Genomic DNA, 16,445 nt, shown 5'->3' on the forward strand with positions numbered 1-16,445 from the left:
CTTTGTAAAGCTAATAGCTCTTCGTTGTTTTCTATTCACAGATCCCCCTTACTGTGTCCTCCTCTGAATGCAGACTAGGAAATGTAGAAGTTTTGATTCTTATTGATAGTTGTCTGCCCCTCTGCACACACACCCTGCAGTTGTCTCGGGGAGCTAAAATATTTCATTGATCTTTTGCCTTCATGTGACCTCAGTTTCCCCATGAAGCCTTCAGCAGGGCCATATTTTGGACACAAACTCCCTGCTGATTGGGACAAAGGTGGCCACCCCAAACTGAGCAAGCCATTTTGAGAGAAAAGGTCACAATTCTAATTTTCTTGAAATGAGAAGCAATCTTTGGCACAGTAGGGTGAAGAGGAGGGAATGTTTTGCTCAAAAAATGCATGCAAGGTTGCTTGCTGTCAAGACAACTGGGCTGTTTTCTCCAGTGTCTGGGGGCTCAACTCCTGCCTGATCTGTGTTCAGACATGTGTGAATCCAGAGTGTGCATATAGGAATGCATAAAATATTGGACTTAGATGTTGAAATGTTGTAAAGATGTCCTCCTGTTTTTGGATGAAAAGCAAGGGATTTGGAGGAGGAAGAGGGAAATTGTATGAAAACGTGGGCATATTTTCATATTTTCCAATGGTTTGCCATGGTTTCCCCTATTACCTGTTGCTTTGCCATTATTTTTCCCCCTGGTTATGGCTTCTCCCCCTTCCTTTTTGGAACTCAGCAGATCAGAGATCTTGTATTGAAAGTGACAGCACCCTAAGTCCTATTTGGGCATTCAAATCATGCATGGAGTAAGAGGATGGAGTGGTGCCTGCTGCTATCCCTGTTGGCTTTCCCTTCCCCCCACCATCCATGCACTGGAGAGCCACATAAGCTGTGGGAAGCCTGCTCCACACACATAGGTGCACCTCATGTCACAAGGCCCTGGTTGTTCATTGTTCCACATTGCAAGAAAGAACCCTAGAGCAGGATGCCTGCTAGGGGTGGACGGATCTGTCAGTTCCAGTCCTCTCAGCTTCTAATTTTTCCAGTCTTAAATCTGGTTCTCCACATTTCTGCAGCAATATGTGAGTATTTTAAAAATTGTCATGAAAATTCTCCAGCATTTTAGTGAGAAGTTCTCCTGCTAAACACATTTTTGTATACAGTTTCACACATTTTTTGCAAGCAATTTCTCCTAATCTAATTTATTTTGGGATGTTATTTTCACGTTTTTATTACCGTTTTCCCCTAGTGTGTGCATTTTTGTAAACATTGCTTAGCTGAAGTGCTGCATCACAAAATTTGGATAAGTGTGAATTTCAATGGATGGCTGTGTTTCCGGTCTCATGTTGTTTCGGAAAGTGCAAATTTGATAAATTCGACTTTAAATGCAAACTTAATTGAATTTCTTCCCCATTCCTACTATCTGCAACAGATCCCCCCCCCCAAAAAAGAATAAGTGGAGAATAGTGGGGACAGTGGGCATTAATCCACTCTCCTGCTCCACACAATAGTCACATGATTTGAATGTCCGACTAAATACAGTAGACAATCAGGTCTCCCTAGGTGCTGAAATCACCTGGAGCAACTGAAGACCATTTAAAATAAGGACAGTCCTTCTTAGCAACCTAAGCCAATCAGAAAACGGGGGGGGGGAATGGACTGCCTTCAAGTCAATCCCAACTTATAGCAACCCTATGAAGAGGGTTTTCATGATAAATGGTATTCAGAGGTGGTTTTACCATTGCCTTCCTCTGAGGCTGAGAGGCAGTGACTGGCCCAAGGTCACCCAGTGAGCCTCATGGCTGTGTGGGGATTCGAACCCTGGTCTCCCAGGTCGTAGTCCAGCACCTTAACCACTACACCACACTGGCTCTCAAGGAAGCAGGAAACAGTGAAGCAATTTCATTTCTGTTTTAAAAAAAAGATTGAGGCTTTGTTTTCAATGTGTTAAGTTGCCTTGATTCTCAGGGGGCAGGGCAGGGTGACATGTCTTGCTTAATCTACTTGCAGATATCTTGATGGCACAGTGGTCAGATTTGGAGAACTTAAGAAGAGCCCTGCTGGATAAGGCCAAAGGCCCACCTAATCCAGAATCCTCTTCTCTCAGCGGCCAACCAGGTGCCTACAGGAAGTCCACAAGTAGGAACTGAGTACAACACTGCCCCACTTCTGATTTCCAGTTACTGGAATTCAAAGGCGCACTGTGTCTGCAGCAGAGGTAGAGCATAGACTGTTGTGGCTATGTGAGAATATGGAGGGTCTTAGGGAGATGAGAAGGAGAAAAGTGGAGAAGTGGATATCCTGGTTGAAGAGAGATCAAGTAGCAGAGATTAGTAGACGAAAACAGCAGCTGGCAAATTCAGGAGTGGGAGTGAACAAAACCTGGTTAGGGCCAAAGACACCAGAAAGTTAGTTAGAAATGGTTGAGAAGGGTCATGAAGATGCAGGGGAGAGATATCAGTATTAGAGAACTTGGCCAGGAGTCCTGTGCCACCTATTTCTGGTCATTCTATAATCTTTACACTTGTGAATACTGCCACACAGGTAAGGTTGTACCTCTGTGGGAAGGGTTACTATTGCTCAGTGTCAGAGCATCTGCTTTGCATGCAGAAGGTCCCAGTTTCATACTCCAGCATCTCCAGGGAGGGCTGGGAGAGACTCCCTGCCTGACACCCTGGAGAGCCACTGCCAGTCAGTGTAGACAATACTGAGCTAGATGGACCAACGGTCTGACTCGGTATAAGGTAGCTTCCTATGTTCCTATGCAAAAGTTCCAATAGAGAGCCAGTTTGGTTTGGTTGCATCAACAGGCCTGGATTCAAATTCTCTGCACCATTTTGAACAATCCTGGGTAGATCTACTCGCCATCTCTCAACCTAACATACCCCACAGGGTGTTGTGAGCAGAGCATGAGACAGCCCCTTGCATGTAAACCTGGCCTGCTTGTGATTAATAAAATACCCAGGCTTTTGTTAGCCTAGGACAGGGGTAGCCAACTTGGTGCCCTCTAGGTGTTGTTGGACTACCACTCTCATAAGTCCTACTCAGCATGGCCAATGGTCAGGGATAATGGGAGTCATAGTCTGGAGGGCACCATGTTAGCTACTCCTGGCCTAGGAACACAGTTTGCTAGGACAGTCTCCTGCACAAGGACTATTGGGCCACTGTGTTCTTGTGCAGTTCCCAGCCACGTCTGAATCAGTGGGTGGGAGGTCAATCTGGGGCAACCACTTGCCCAAGCAAGGTCCCATTTTGGACAGAGATCCTTTATTGTCCTTCCTGCTGAGGCACGTTCATGGTTAGGCTGCCTGACAGAATCATTCCAGGTCATGGTAGCCCTTTAAGAACATAAGAGGAACCCTGCTGAGTTAGGCTAGATGTCCATCTAGTTCAGCATCCTGTCCTCACAGTGGCCAACCAGATGCTGATGGGAACCTCACAAGCAGGACCTGAGGGCAACAGGACTCCCCACACTTGTGATTCCAGCAGCTGGTATTCAGAAGCATATTCCCTCTGACAATGGAGGTAGAACATAGCCATCATGGCTAATAGCCATTGATAATTTTATCTTCCACATATTTCCTCTTTTAAAGCCAACCAAAGCCATGGCTAACCAACATGGTGCACTCCAGATGTTGTTGGATGAGAGCTCCCATCATCCCTGACCATTGGCCAAAACAGCAGAAGGGCACTACGGCAGCTACACCTAGCCTTGGGAAATACATAAACCTGCAGCCCTCACTACGTAGGACAACTCTGCAGGGAACTGTGGGTGGTTCTTAGTTCTAGCTATAGCAGCCCTTGACACTTCAAGAAAGCTCTGCAGTTTGCTTTACATAATAACCACTGCATCACTTTTTACTCATTATCCCACCACTCAGGAGTGATTACAACATGTTCCCTAACACAGCAAATACAATGATGCTGTATTTTTGCTTTCTTCTTTAATACATGGAAAGGGGGGGGGGTTTCAAAAAAAGTAAATCGATAATGTGCAATCTTTAGCACAACAATAAGTAATCTGGTTTTTCTTTGTACCCTGCAGTAGCAATAGCACAGATAGTAATATCATTTATACAGGTCACTGCATGCAAGCTTTAAATGTCAGTCTTAGCATTGTGGATGCAGAACAGAGTTTTTTTATTGATTGCAGAAATGTTTCATCAAGTTGGACTGTGTGTGTGTATATATGCATCTTTTGAATCACACAATCTGAGATGCAGCAAAACTATACTTTCAGTGAAGGTATAGTTTCAGCACCAGGACTTTGGGGTCCGCAGGCAAAGCTGTCTCACTGGGGCCCCTTAATCTGAGGTAAACAGGGTGTGCTCATTGAGAATGCTCTTGCTTGTCGGATGCTGTTTGCATTCTGAAAAATGGAAATATTGTTGGTGCAGTGGGCCCCAGCAAATGCCTAAACTTGACACCCAGTGGAAAAGTCCCGTTGGAATCATCAGCACCTCCACTGCCACCACCATCTTTTAAACACTCTAAAGTGCTTAATATTCATTTCTAGGGAATCCTTGCAACAGCCCTATAAGATAGATCAATCTTAGTATCTCCTTAGTGCAGATATGGGCCAAACTCAGGTGTTAAGAGCAATGAAACAGTTCTCCCTTGATAGTTCTACCACCCTCAGAAATGTGGAGAAGAGCAGCCTGGAAAAGGGCATTCTCTGTGGCAGCTTGTAAATTGTAAAACACCCTTGCCCCTCAGAGCTGTGTCCTGCACCATCATTGTGCAGCTTTCACCGTCTGCCGAAGACACAGCAATGTACCCTGCCCTTTGGCAGTTAAGGTATTTTTGGTGGACCCACCTCTTCTCTTTGGTTTAACCAACAGTATTCTGCTTTTATTTGGAACTTTTTTTTAAAAAAAATGTATATATCAGGTGTTCCTAAACTGTGGTCTGTGAGCTTCATTGGGATGGTCTGTGGCATAGCCATATTAAATATTCATATTTATACTAATTGTATTTTTATCTATTCTTTTATTTCTTATGTTGCATTTTGAAGTGTATTAACATTTGCATTCCATAGAACAGAATCAAGCACAGCATATTGCAATTGCTACCACAGGAAGAAAAAAAAAACATTATGTGGTCACCAAGACCATTGGCAATTTTCAAGCGGTCTGTAGGGAAAAAGAAGTCTGTGAACCAGTGGAATATACTGTTTTAACAGATTGTTTTTAATTGGATGGTGATGGTGAAGGGTGTGTAAGAAATCTTACCACCCTGGGCTCCTGCTGGGAGGAAGGGCAGGATATAAATAAAATAATAAATAAATCTTACAAATCAATAAATGAATGAGCTTGTAGAAGAGGAGAGGCATGAACTTGGGGCACCTGGGGACAAAGAAGCATTCTTCCCCTTGGGCGATCCCTATCCGTGGAGGCCAAAGCCACTGAATATGTATGGGTGGTGCAATTTTGCATCCATCATAACACTGTCTCCCAGGGCAGCATCCCTTCCCCCCTCAAAAAAAATTAAAAGAGAAATGGCACAATACACACATTTTGCAGAGAACCTGGGCTTATTCTTGCCCAGTAATTTCCTGAGCATCTTCAGATAAAAATGGGTGGAAATCATGTTTGCTATTGCAGTAAAATCTAGGGCTCAATCCACTAGAGTAGGGGTTGGGGAACCTGTGGCCTTCCAGATGTTGTTGAACTCCATCCCCCATCAGCCCCAAGCAGTGTGACAAAGGTCAGAGATGATGGGAGCTGGAGTCCAACAAAATTTGGAGAGCCACAGGTTCCACTTCCACAAGCTAAGCGTTCTCCAACTCACTTCCCTTTGACCTGAAAAGAAAATGCATAAATACGATATGCACAAAAGAGTGGCTGCACAGCTCTGGGCAGACAGGGACTTAAAGGTCAACATCCGATTATAAGCCAGGAAAAGTTAGAAAAAAGCAAGAAGGGAAAGGAGACCTTGCTAAGGGCAAACAATGTCTGAGAAGTAATGTAACCGGTGAAGAATGGGGATGGCAGAGGAATCAAGTTCAATAGATTATATGAGAAAATGCCTGAGATGTAATTAGGAGACCAAATGAAAAATGAAGGTCAGATAACAGAGAATGTATCTTTCAACCACCACCGCCCTCCAATCCAAACAGGGGAGAGATTGTCAAGGGGGGGGGTAAATCCATCTCTAGAGTGGTGGTTTCAGATTCTACAATTGTATAGCCTCACTTTTCCAGCTGCCTTGGAATTGCTTCGACGTAGTCATGAAGCATTAGCCACAATGGGTTTGAAGACCCAGGTGTTGGTTACAATGGAAATGGACATTCCAATCTAACTGGTGTGGTTTCAGGGGTTTCTGCAACTGATCTATCAGAACAATCAAGGCACTGATCTATCAGAACAATGTTAGGAAGAATGCTAATATATGAGCCGTTATCTCACTACTTGCATGGAGAACATTCAGAACCATCAACCCCACTGGAAAGTGGTATATTCTAGGCGTTTATCACTATCCTGGATGGCCAGCTGTCTCTCCCTTTTCTAAGACTTGGGACTGTCTACCATCCTGCTCCAGCCCAAATGCTCAAACATTTCCTTACTGAGAAGCTGCAAGACACCTCATTGCAGGAGGCTCCTTTTATTGGCCTCTCCACCTTTCTCAGGGAAGGGCCGAAGTTCCATGTCAGAGCATCCGCTTTGCATTCAGAAGGTCTCAGGTCCAGTCCTCAGCATCTTCAGGTAGGGCTGGGAGAGACCCCTGCCTGAAACCCTGGAGAGCCACTGCCAGTCAGGGTAGGCAATACTGAACGAGATGGGACAATGGTCTGACTACAATAAAGTAGCTCCCTATATTCCTATGCTCTTGACATCTGGAGGGCTGCAAGTTAGCCACCCTGGCCCTAAAGGCAATGGGGAGAAATTGGTGCCCTAGGAGGTAGCTTCACTCAGCACCTTGAGAGCTTACAGCCCAAGTTCAGAAGGCCTTTAGCTAGGACTCTACCTCTTCATACCCCTACAATGAGAGCCAGTATGTATCCAGTGCCAGGGCCCTATGCCCCACTAAGCGGTATAAGGCAATTTCTGGTGTCCCCATATTCCCTTGTTATTTGTCTTAGTCTGAGAGTAACATACCACAGTGGGCATAGAACCCATTAAGGGATCCAGGTGTGTGCACCATCCTCTGCGTGACTGTCCTGGTCCTGAGCAGCAGTCAAGACACAGACACAGAGGAAGAAACAGCAGATCAAACCCATTCTGCCTGCATCCCAAGCAAAGGAGCATCTTACATAGAGTCCTCTGATAGAGAGGCCTCAGGAGGGCTGTGCTGAATCTGGTGGGTTTTTTTCAGACCTGCTGCTGCTGCTATTACTACTAATAATAATGCTTTCACACTTGATATAAATATACATAATTGTGAAAATACTCATCATTTATTTCCAATTCTGAACTAGGCTATGGTGAATAGGATGATGATGTTCCAGTGTTACATAACCAGTCAGATTCAACCATGCTATGACATCACTGAAGGCAGTTGAATTCTATTCGTAGAGAGGGCTGATGCCTGATTATTGCAGCCAGTTGGGAATTAATAAGTGAGATTATGCCAGGATCAAATTTAGCTTCATAATTACATTATGAAGGGTCCCTTTTGCTAGTACCACTGTCCTTGGAAGTTCAAGTGGTGGCGGTCTGAAAGAAGGCATTCTTTGTGGCATCCCCTAAGTTGTGGAATTCCCTACTGAGAAAGGAGCATCTAGCACCTTGATTGTTTAGCTTTCATCATATGCTGAAGATGCACCTCTTTGCCTTGGTCTTTTACCCCCGATATATTTATTTTAAGACCCACTCTGTTTTTTTTAATTGTAAATTGTTTTAACTGATTTTAATTTTGTATTCTTGTAACTTACCCTAGGACCTTCTGGCGAAAGGCAGGTGATAATGATAATGTAACAAAACCTCCACAAATCCTAAAGAAACTAAAATGTCTCAGCAACCAAGCCTGGCATCAGACGTTGACCAGGTCAAGCACTGCCCCAGGACCTTAGAACTCAGAAGGGCCCCTCAATGGCTAAACCAGCCACCCACTCTCTCACTTCTGGCCCTGGATCCCACCTGTTGTGGCTGGCTAGCCAGGTGACTGCCCCACCCTCCACCTCACTGCCTTACCTGGGCTCTGAGAAAGAGCCACAGGGATCCTTCTTTTCAGAACCTGGCATTTTCCACAGTCTGGCACCAGTAGGGTTGCCAGGTTCAATCCCTGAGACTGATCCGGTATCTTTAGGAAAAGAGGAAGTCAGCCAAGTGCAGGTGTTCTTGCAACCCTGTAATGGGAAAAACCACAAGGTGGAATTCTCCCTTCCCCCTGCACAACTTTGAAAGATACAGAAGGCCTCTTGGTTGCCAAGTCCAGCCTCCAAGAGGTCTTCTGTATCTTTAAAGGTTGTGCAGGGGGAAGGGAGCATTCCACCTTGTGGTTTTTCCCATTAGAGTGTTGCAAGAACACCTGCACTTGGCTGACTTTCTCTTCTCCTAAAGATACAGGATCAGTCTCCGGGATTGAACCTGGCAACCCTAGGCACCAGGCCTATCAGCAACCCAGAGCAACAGTAACATGAAGCTTTCATGCAGCTGGATCATATTCCATCAAATGCTTGGGAAGAAAGGAAAGTCTTAACCTAGTGGGGAAAAAATGTCACTGTTGGTGCCAGCTGGGCTTCAGTTCTTAGTGGATGTTCCCTGGATAATATTCCTTCCATGCACCTGCTCACAGAACTCTCTTGACAGGCACTGTGGGCAATCTGAATGTTATATAGCAGTCCATTTTTGCAGTACTCTCAGCTTTGTGAAGCTAATGCCCTCCACCCCCTTGCTAGGTCTGCTCTTTCTACTATATCTCCTCTTGAGAAAACATTGATTCTTAATCACTACATACAGAAACTACTTAATGGGACATTCTGGGCAAAGATCCAAAGATACTGAAAATAATGGAAAACTTCAGCCAACTCAGTGAGGAGTTAAGGGCCAGATACTTTTATAGCAACTAAGCAATGGTCAGCACATTAAGAGAAATGTTTGATTTTTGTCACGGCCTCAATACTTATATAACCTTGGCCAGTATTTTACATATCCATACTAAGTTTTTCTAAAAAGTAATGCTTTTTTTCATTTCTCCAATGGAACAAATAGCTCCTCTAGGTTGTTGTCTCTTGAGACAGCTGAGGTCCCAGGTAAGTGCTGCAAGGACTAGGACCCCCTGCTTGACCCTGACTCCAGAGGGAGGCTATAGCCAATCTTGCAGCCTCTTGCATCAGCTCATGGCTGGGTCCAGGGGCATAAAAGCCTGGCTGCCCTTGGGGAACCCTGAGGGTGAGGGTGTTACCTCCTATTTTTTAAAAAAAAGATTGGTAGTGGGGAGGGTGTATGGCACATGTGTTGTTCCTGCGCAGGGTGAGAGCCTGTGCAGTGAACTGAATGATAGGAGAAAGTTGCTGGATGCCTTCAGAGTGAGAGTCTGCAACAGGCAGAAGGCTGGCCCTCCCTGAGTGTGAGACTGGGAGGGGAGTAGATGTGCCCTGTGTGAAAGATATTGAGTGGGTCTGATGGTTCCCAATTCTCTCAGAGGCCTACTGGGATAACTGGTTCAGGTAGGTTTTGTTGGTGGGCTGTTGTTGGGTCCATATCAGGTGTTCAGGAGGAGTCTTAGTAAGGAGGAACATGGGTGATGCCACCCCAATTTCAGTGATCATGGGCAGAGGGAGGTATAAAGCAGAGGGAGTTATAGCCATGGGGAGGTGATGAACTACCATAGAAGATGAGGGCAAGGCTATCTATGCCTTGTTCCTCACTTCCACTCCTCTCATGGATGGGTTCGTCATTGCTCATCTGCTGTGCCCACTGGTCTATGTGTGCTGTTGTTTAATGTCAGATCGGTACACAATAAGATTACTGTCATCCATGATTTGATAATAGATGAAGGAGCTGATTTAGTGTGCATTACTGAGACCTGGGTGGGTGGGCTGGGAGGAGTTGATCTGACCCAGCTTTGCCCACCTGGATACTCAGTACAACACCAGCACAGGCTACAGCGATGGAGGGAGGGGAGGATTTGCTGTGATCTACAGAACTTCCATCACTGTCACCAGGAAACCACTCTGTCTTGGAGCTGGCTGTGAGGGCCTGCACCTGGTGTCGGGCCAAGGAGACAGTAAACTAGGGTTGCTGCTGGTGTACCATCCGTCCTAATGTCTGGCAGCTTCTCTGACTGAGCTGGTGGAGGCTATCTCAGCTGTGATATTGGAGGAGCCCAGAATGATAGTTCTGGGTGATTTCAATGTCCATGCTGAGGCTGGCTGCAGTGTTCTGGCTCAGGACTTCACGGCCTTCATGATGACCATGGGGCTGTCTTAAGTTGTCAACAGCCCGACACATAGGGCAGGGCACACCCTCAACTTGGCTTTTGCTCCAAATGGCGGAAGGGGTCGTCTAAAGATGGGGGGTGGATGCCACCCCATTGTCAAGCCACTTCCTGGTGAAGTTTAGACTTACGGTGCCAATCCTCCTCTGCAGGAGTGGTGGACAGATTAAGATGGTCCACCCCTGGAGGTTAATGGAATCCTAAATGTCCTCAGGAAGTTCCCAATAAATAGAGCAAGTGACCCTGTTGAAGCCCTTATCACACTGTGGAACAGCAAGGCATGTCAGGTTCTTAATATGGTTGCCCCTGAGCGCCCTCTCCGGCATTATGGAGCCCGGTTTGCTCCTTGATACACCAGTAAGCTAAGGACAATGAAACTGGCTGGATGACAACTAGAGCGCAAGTGGTGAAACGTGCTGTGAGGAACAAGTAAAACATTATAACTGTGCCTACTGTGTGGCAGTGAGGGCAGCAAAGAAGGCCCACTTCTCTGCCACCATCGCATCCTCAAGTAGCTGTCCAGTGGAGCTTTTCCATATTGTCAGAGGTCTGTTGACATCAACTCCAGGAGTTTTAGACCCCTCAGAGGCTCACCGTGAATTGTTTGCAAGGCACTTTGAGGGTAAAGTTGCTTGCCTCCATAGCAAACTTGATGCCCCATCCACATCCACTGTAGTACCCAGTGAGGTGTCCAGTACAACTTCTGCTGCAACTTCTTGGGATTGTTTCAGTTGTTTCAGCCTGATGACGTAGACAAGGTGCTTGCATTGATGCGGCCAGCAACATGTCCTCTCGACCCTTGCCCTTCTTGGCTTATTAAATCTTGCTGGGCGGGTTTGACTGAGTGGATCCAGGGTGTGGTCAACACATCATTGTGGGAGGAAGTGGTTCCAGCCACCCTGAAAGAGGTGGTGATTCGATCACTGCTGAAGAAGTCCACCCTGGACCCATTGGTTTGTGACAACTACTGTCTGGTCACAAATACCCCCTTTTTAGGGAAGGTGATTGAGAGGGTTGTGGTGCAGCAATTGCAAGTACTTTTTGATGAAACAGATTATCTTGACCCATTCCAGTCTGGGTTCAGGCCTGGTTATGGGACTGAATTGGTCTTGGTCACCCTGATGGATGAGAAGGACAGGGGGAGTGTGACCCTGATATTCTTACTTTATTTCTTCATGGTGTTTTGTACCATTGACCATGGTATCCTTCTGGGCTGACATGGTGAGATGGGTATTGGGGGCACTGTTTTACAGTGGTTCTGATCCTACCTCCAGGGTCCTTTTCACAGAATAGCATTGGGTGATTGTTTTTCAGCTCCCTGGCAGTTGTGCTGAGGGGTGCTGCAGGGTACCATCTTGTCCCCATGCTGTTTAACCTCTATATGATGCCCTTGGGAGCAGTCATCAGGAGATTTGGGGCAAGGTGTCAGCAGTATGCCGTTGATACCCAGCTCTATTTCTCTGTAACATCTGAATCGGAAGAGGCCATGCAAAGCTTAGACCAGTGCCTGGACTTTGTGGTGGGCTAGTTGAGGGCCAGTAAACTGAATCTGAATCCTAGCAGGACAGAGGCTCTGTGATTTGGTGGTTCTCAAGTTTGGATAATTTGTCAGTTGCCTGCTTTGGATGGGGTTGTACTCCCTCTGAAAAGCAGGTCCATAGTCTGGGGGTGCTCCTGGATCCATCTTTGTCACTAGAGGCCCAGGTGATCTCAATGGCTAGGAGTGCCTTTTACCAGCTTCGGTTGGTAAGACAGCTGCAGCCGTTTTTGGACTGGGATAACCTGACCACTGGCGCTGGTAACCTCCAGGCTGGATTACTGTAATGCTGTCTATGTGGGCTGCCATTGAGGTTGGTCTGGAAGCTGCAGCTGGTGCCAAATGCAGCAGCAAGACTGCTCAGGGGAGCAAGGTATCTATGTCACCTCACTGCTGAAAGAATTACAGTGGCTACCTATTAGCTACCGGGCTAAGTTCAAGGTGCTGGGTTTGGTGTACAAAGCCCTATACAGCTTGGGACCAGGATTCTTGAAAGACCGTCTTACCCCCTATATACCCAGTCTATCACTGTGCTCTGCAGGTAAGGGCCTCCTGATTAGGAGGTCTGCTCCACACAGCATAGGAAGTGATACTTTAGTGTAGCGGCACCCACCCTAAATATTAGACAGGTGCCATCTCTGTTATCTTTTTGGCGCCTTCTGAAAACCTTCATTTTTCAACAAGCCTTTTAAGTAGAGACCTTATCCTAGACTGTGTCTCTGTTAGAATTGCTTTTAAATTTTTAATTTTTTTAAAAAATATATTTTTAAAGATGTTTTGTTTTAATATGTTTTCAAGGATGTTTTGTTGTAATATATTTTAAAGTCTTTTTATGATGTTTAGAGTGGTTTTAGTATTTTTGTTTGCCGCCCTGGGCTCCTACTGGGAGGAAGGGTGGGATATAAATCTAATTAATTAATATCAATAACATTTAAACAATAATAAGCTGAAGACACACCCCCTCCAACCCAGGGTTGCAATACATAACTACTACAATAGCCCATTCAGATTCCATACAGAAGTGGTGGGAAGGGCTTATTGACCAAAATGCTGAACAGGACAAATAATACTTATTGCCCGATTCTGAAATCTGGTATATGTCTTAATTTTTTACAACTGTACTTCCAAAACTCTAATGGAAAAAGTTGTCCCATTTTTCACACTTACAACTCAATTTATGTTTGCCTGAGAGATAGTAACTGGCCCAAGATCACCCTGTGGGCTTCACAGCAGAGCAAAGTCTTGAACCCAGCCCTCTCAGGGTAAGGCCCAAAGCACAGTCCTGCATATGCATGCCTCATGAAGTATCCACACTCTTAGTAGCTTAGTTTGTGTACTTCAAAACAAAGAGCAGAGGTGAAGGAAGCACTGAACTGAAATTGGAGGGAGGGGGGAGCGATTTTTGGGGGGGGAAAGTTCACCAATATTAAAGGGGCTCTCTTCCAGCAATCTTAGGAGTTCACTGAAAAAGGGCTGAGAATGTATTTCATTATTATTTGGTAAATTTATATCCTGTCTTTCTTCTCAAAAGAGCCCAGGGCAGCAAACACACAAGCGATTAAACAATAAAAGCATCTAAAAACCAATTCTAATACAGATGCAGACTAGGAAAGATCTCTACTAAAAAGGCTTTTTGGATGAAAATGGTCTTCAGCAGGTGCCAGAGGTCTTCAGTAGGGCCCTGTTACAGTGATCCCTGATTGGCTAGGATTACCCAAGCAATCAAAACAGAAAGCATTGCCCTCAATTGAATGGGCTTAGTGACATCATCATTAATATGTTAATTTTGCTTTCTCTCAGTTTCTCATTTTTTCAAACTCTTCAATTCAGTTATCCACATTTGTGCAGCAAAATTTGTGATTTTTTAAAAAAAGTTCTTATGAAAATTCATCAGCATTTTGGTGCAAATTTCTCCTAATATGCACATTTTTGTCTAATAGTATTTCCCCAAGTACAGTGCATAATTGTATGCTACAGAACCACCCAGGATCACCAAAGGCTTTCTTCTCTACATGCCATATCTTATACTACTTTGCAGTGCATTAGCAGTGTTGGGATTCCTGTATTGCTGTTGGATGTTTAGAAAGGCAGAGAATTCAAATTAAGGCTTAGCTGACCAGTGCTTTCCAAATTCCAGAATCAAATGTGTGTCTGTGTGTGTGTTTGGGGACGGAGGGGGGATATATTGATCAGCCAAATAACAACCAACTTATTGCTGCAAAGAAATCTGGCATGTGGATGAGGCATAACAACTTCACAAGTTGAAGCTGAACCCCGATAAGACCGAGGTGCTACTTGTGGGGGACAAAAGAAGGTTGGGAGATGTTGACCTGAAGTTCAATGGGGTGAGTTTATCCCTGAAGGACCAGGTCCGCAGCCTTGGGGTTGTACTTGACTCCAGGCTGTCCATGGAGGCTCAGATTTCGGCGGTGAGCCGGGCAGCCTGGTATCAACTACACCTCATACGAAGGCTGCAACCCTACCTTCCTGCTCATCAGCTCCCCCTGGTAGTACACGCCCTGGTCACCTCTCATTTGGACTACTGTAATGCGCTCTACGTGGGGTTACCCTTGAAAACGGTCCGGAAATTACAACTTATACAAAATGCGGCGGCTCGACTACTTACGAATAGTCGCCGCCGGGATCACATCACACCAGTGTTGTTCGATCTACACTGGCTTCCAGTTGTTTTCCGGGCCCAATTCAAGGTGTTGGTATTAACCTTTAAATCCCTATACGGTCTCAGCCCAGTTTATCTTACGGAGCGCCTTCAACGCCACCAATTATGCCGCCCGACAAGATCAGCCACTCAAGGCCTTCTCTCAATCCCGCCGACAAAAACAGCCAGATTGGCGGGTACAAGAGAGAGGGCATTCTCAGTGGCGGCCCCCACTCTCTGGAACTCCCTCCCACAAGATCTCCAGCACGCCTCTTCCCTAAATGTATTCCGTAAAGCCTTAAAGACCTGGCTCTTTCAACAGGCCTTTGGGATCTCTGGGGAGGGTTAATTACTGTGACTGAAATGCCTCCTACCCTGTTTTAATATTGTTGCTGCTGTATTATTCTCATACTGTTTTTTATTGTATTATTGTATTTTATCTCATTGTGTTTTAAGTGTTTTGTACGTCGCCTAGAGTGGCCTTTGGCCAGATAGGCGACACAGAAATTAAATTTATTATTATTATTATTATATTATTACTATAATTCACATATATGTTCACAGATTTTTTTTTCACCCCACGGAATGCAATTTTAGGAATACACATCCACTGGGGACAGAGGCGCATGCATTTCTTAGGGGAATAGTGAAAAAGTGATGGCACTATTAAGATGTAGCCTGGAATTAAGCTCCAGATATGTCTGGTATGCTAAAACCATGTTGTAATGAAGCCATAAACTCCCGAGAGGAAGAGCTTTCTAGGGCAAGTATATTATAGAAAGCCACTGGGTTATGTTCCTACATTTGTAAAACCATCACATCGTTATCTAGAGCTGCATTGCTACATACCTGCAGCCTTCTCAGGCCTACAGCTTAATTCAATTACCCAGTATTCAGGTTGCTGAGTTAGCTGAGCAACTCAGAATATCAAAACCAGTCCATTCTTAATTTAGAGGAGGACAGAGAAAGGAAGAAGGAAAGAAAAAGAGGTACTGGAACTCAAAACTGTTTGGAAGCTGCTGCAGCCCCCATCCCAACCCACATAGCTTTGTTCTTGAACGACAAAATAAACAACATGATTTTACCTCTCTGGTATGGGAAGAATATAATGCAGGAGTGAGCCCAAACTAGCCACCCAATTCTGTGGCTAGCATAAAGCTAACTGAGCATAAAGCTGAATATTAACCTATCTTATACTGAGGCAGACCATTGGTCCATCTAGTTCAGTGCTGTCTGTTGTAACCAGCCATGGCTCTGGCAGAGTTTCAGTCAGAGGTTCCCAGTCCAGAAAATGGAGGTTGTTTTTAACTAGAGGACAGTGTTATGTAATTATGGTCCCTCTGAGAACTTGGGATGGGGGATACATTAGATTCAGTTCACATTTAAAGGTGAGCTAACCTTATTCACACTCTCCAAAAGAAGTTGCAATATTAAACACAGCCATCCTTTGAAATTTGCACTTCTCTGAATTTTGCAGTGAGGTTCTCCAGCCCAGTAATGTGCACAAAAGGGCGTATACTAGGGTAAAGTGTGCATATAAATGCATATATTAGTGAAAAACACATACAAAATGCATTATATTATGGCAAATTGATTGCAAAAATGTGTAGGCAAAATTGCATACAAAATGTGTATGTTAGGATCATTTTGCACTAAAATGCTGATACATTTTCATGAGTACATAAAAAAACTGATGTGGAAATGTGGAGAACTGAAGTTTAGACTGAATACCTGGTGGAAAGGTACTGCAGCATGTGAACCCCCACCCACAATCTAAAGTGGTGTAGCCCACACAGAGGTTGATTTCCTCACTGAGAACTAGACCCAGATTCCAGCCAAGTGACTGTCACAATTTCCATCCTCTAACCTGATGTTTGACTAACTCTG

The sequence above is a fragment of the Rhineura floridana genome, chromosome 9, assembly GCF_030035675.1.
Source record: "Rhineura floridana isolate rRhiFlo1 chromosome 9, rRhiFlo1.hap2, whole genome shotgun sequence".
Classification (NCBI taxonomy): domain Eukaryota; kingdom Metazoa; phylum Chordata; class Lepidosauria; order Squamata; family Rhineuridae; genus Rhineura; species Rhineura floridana.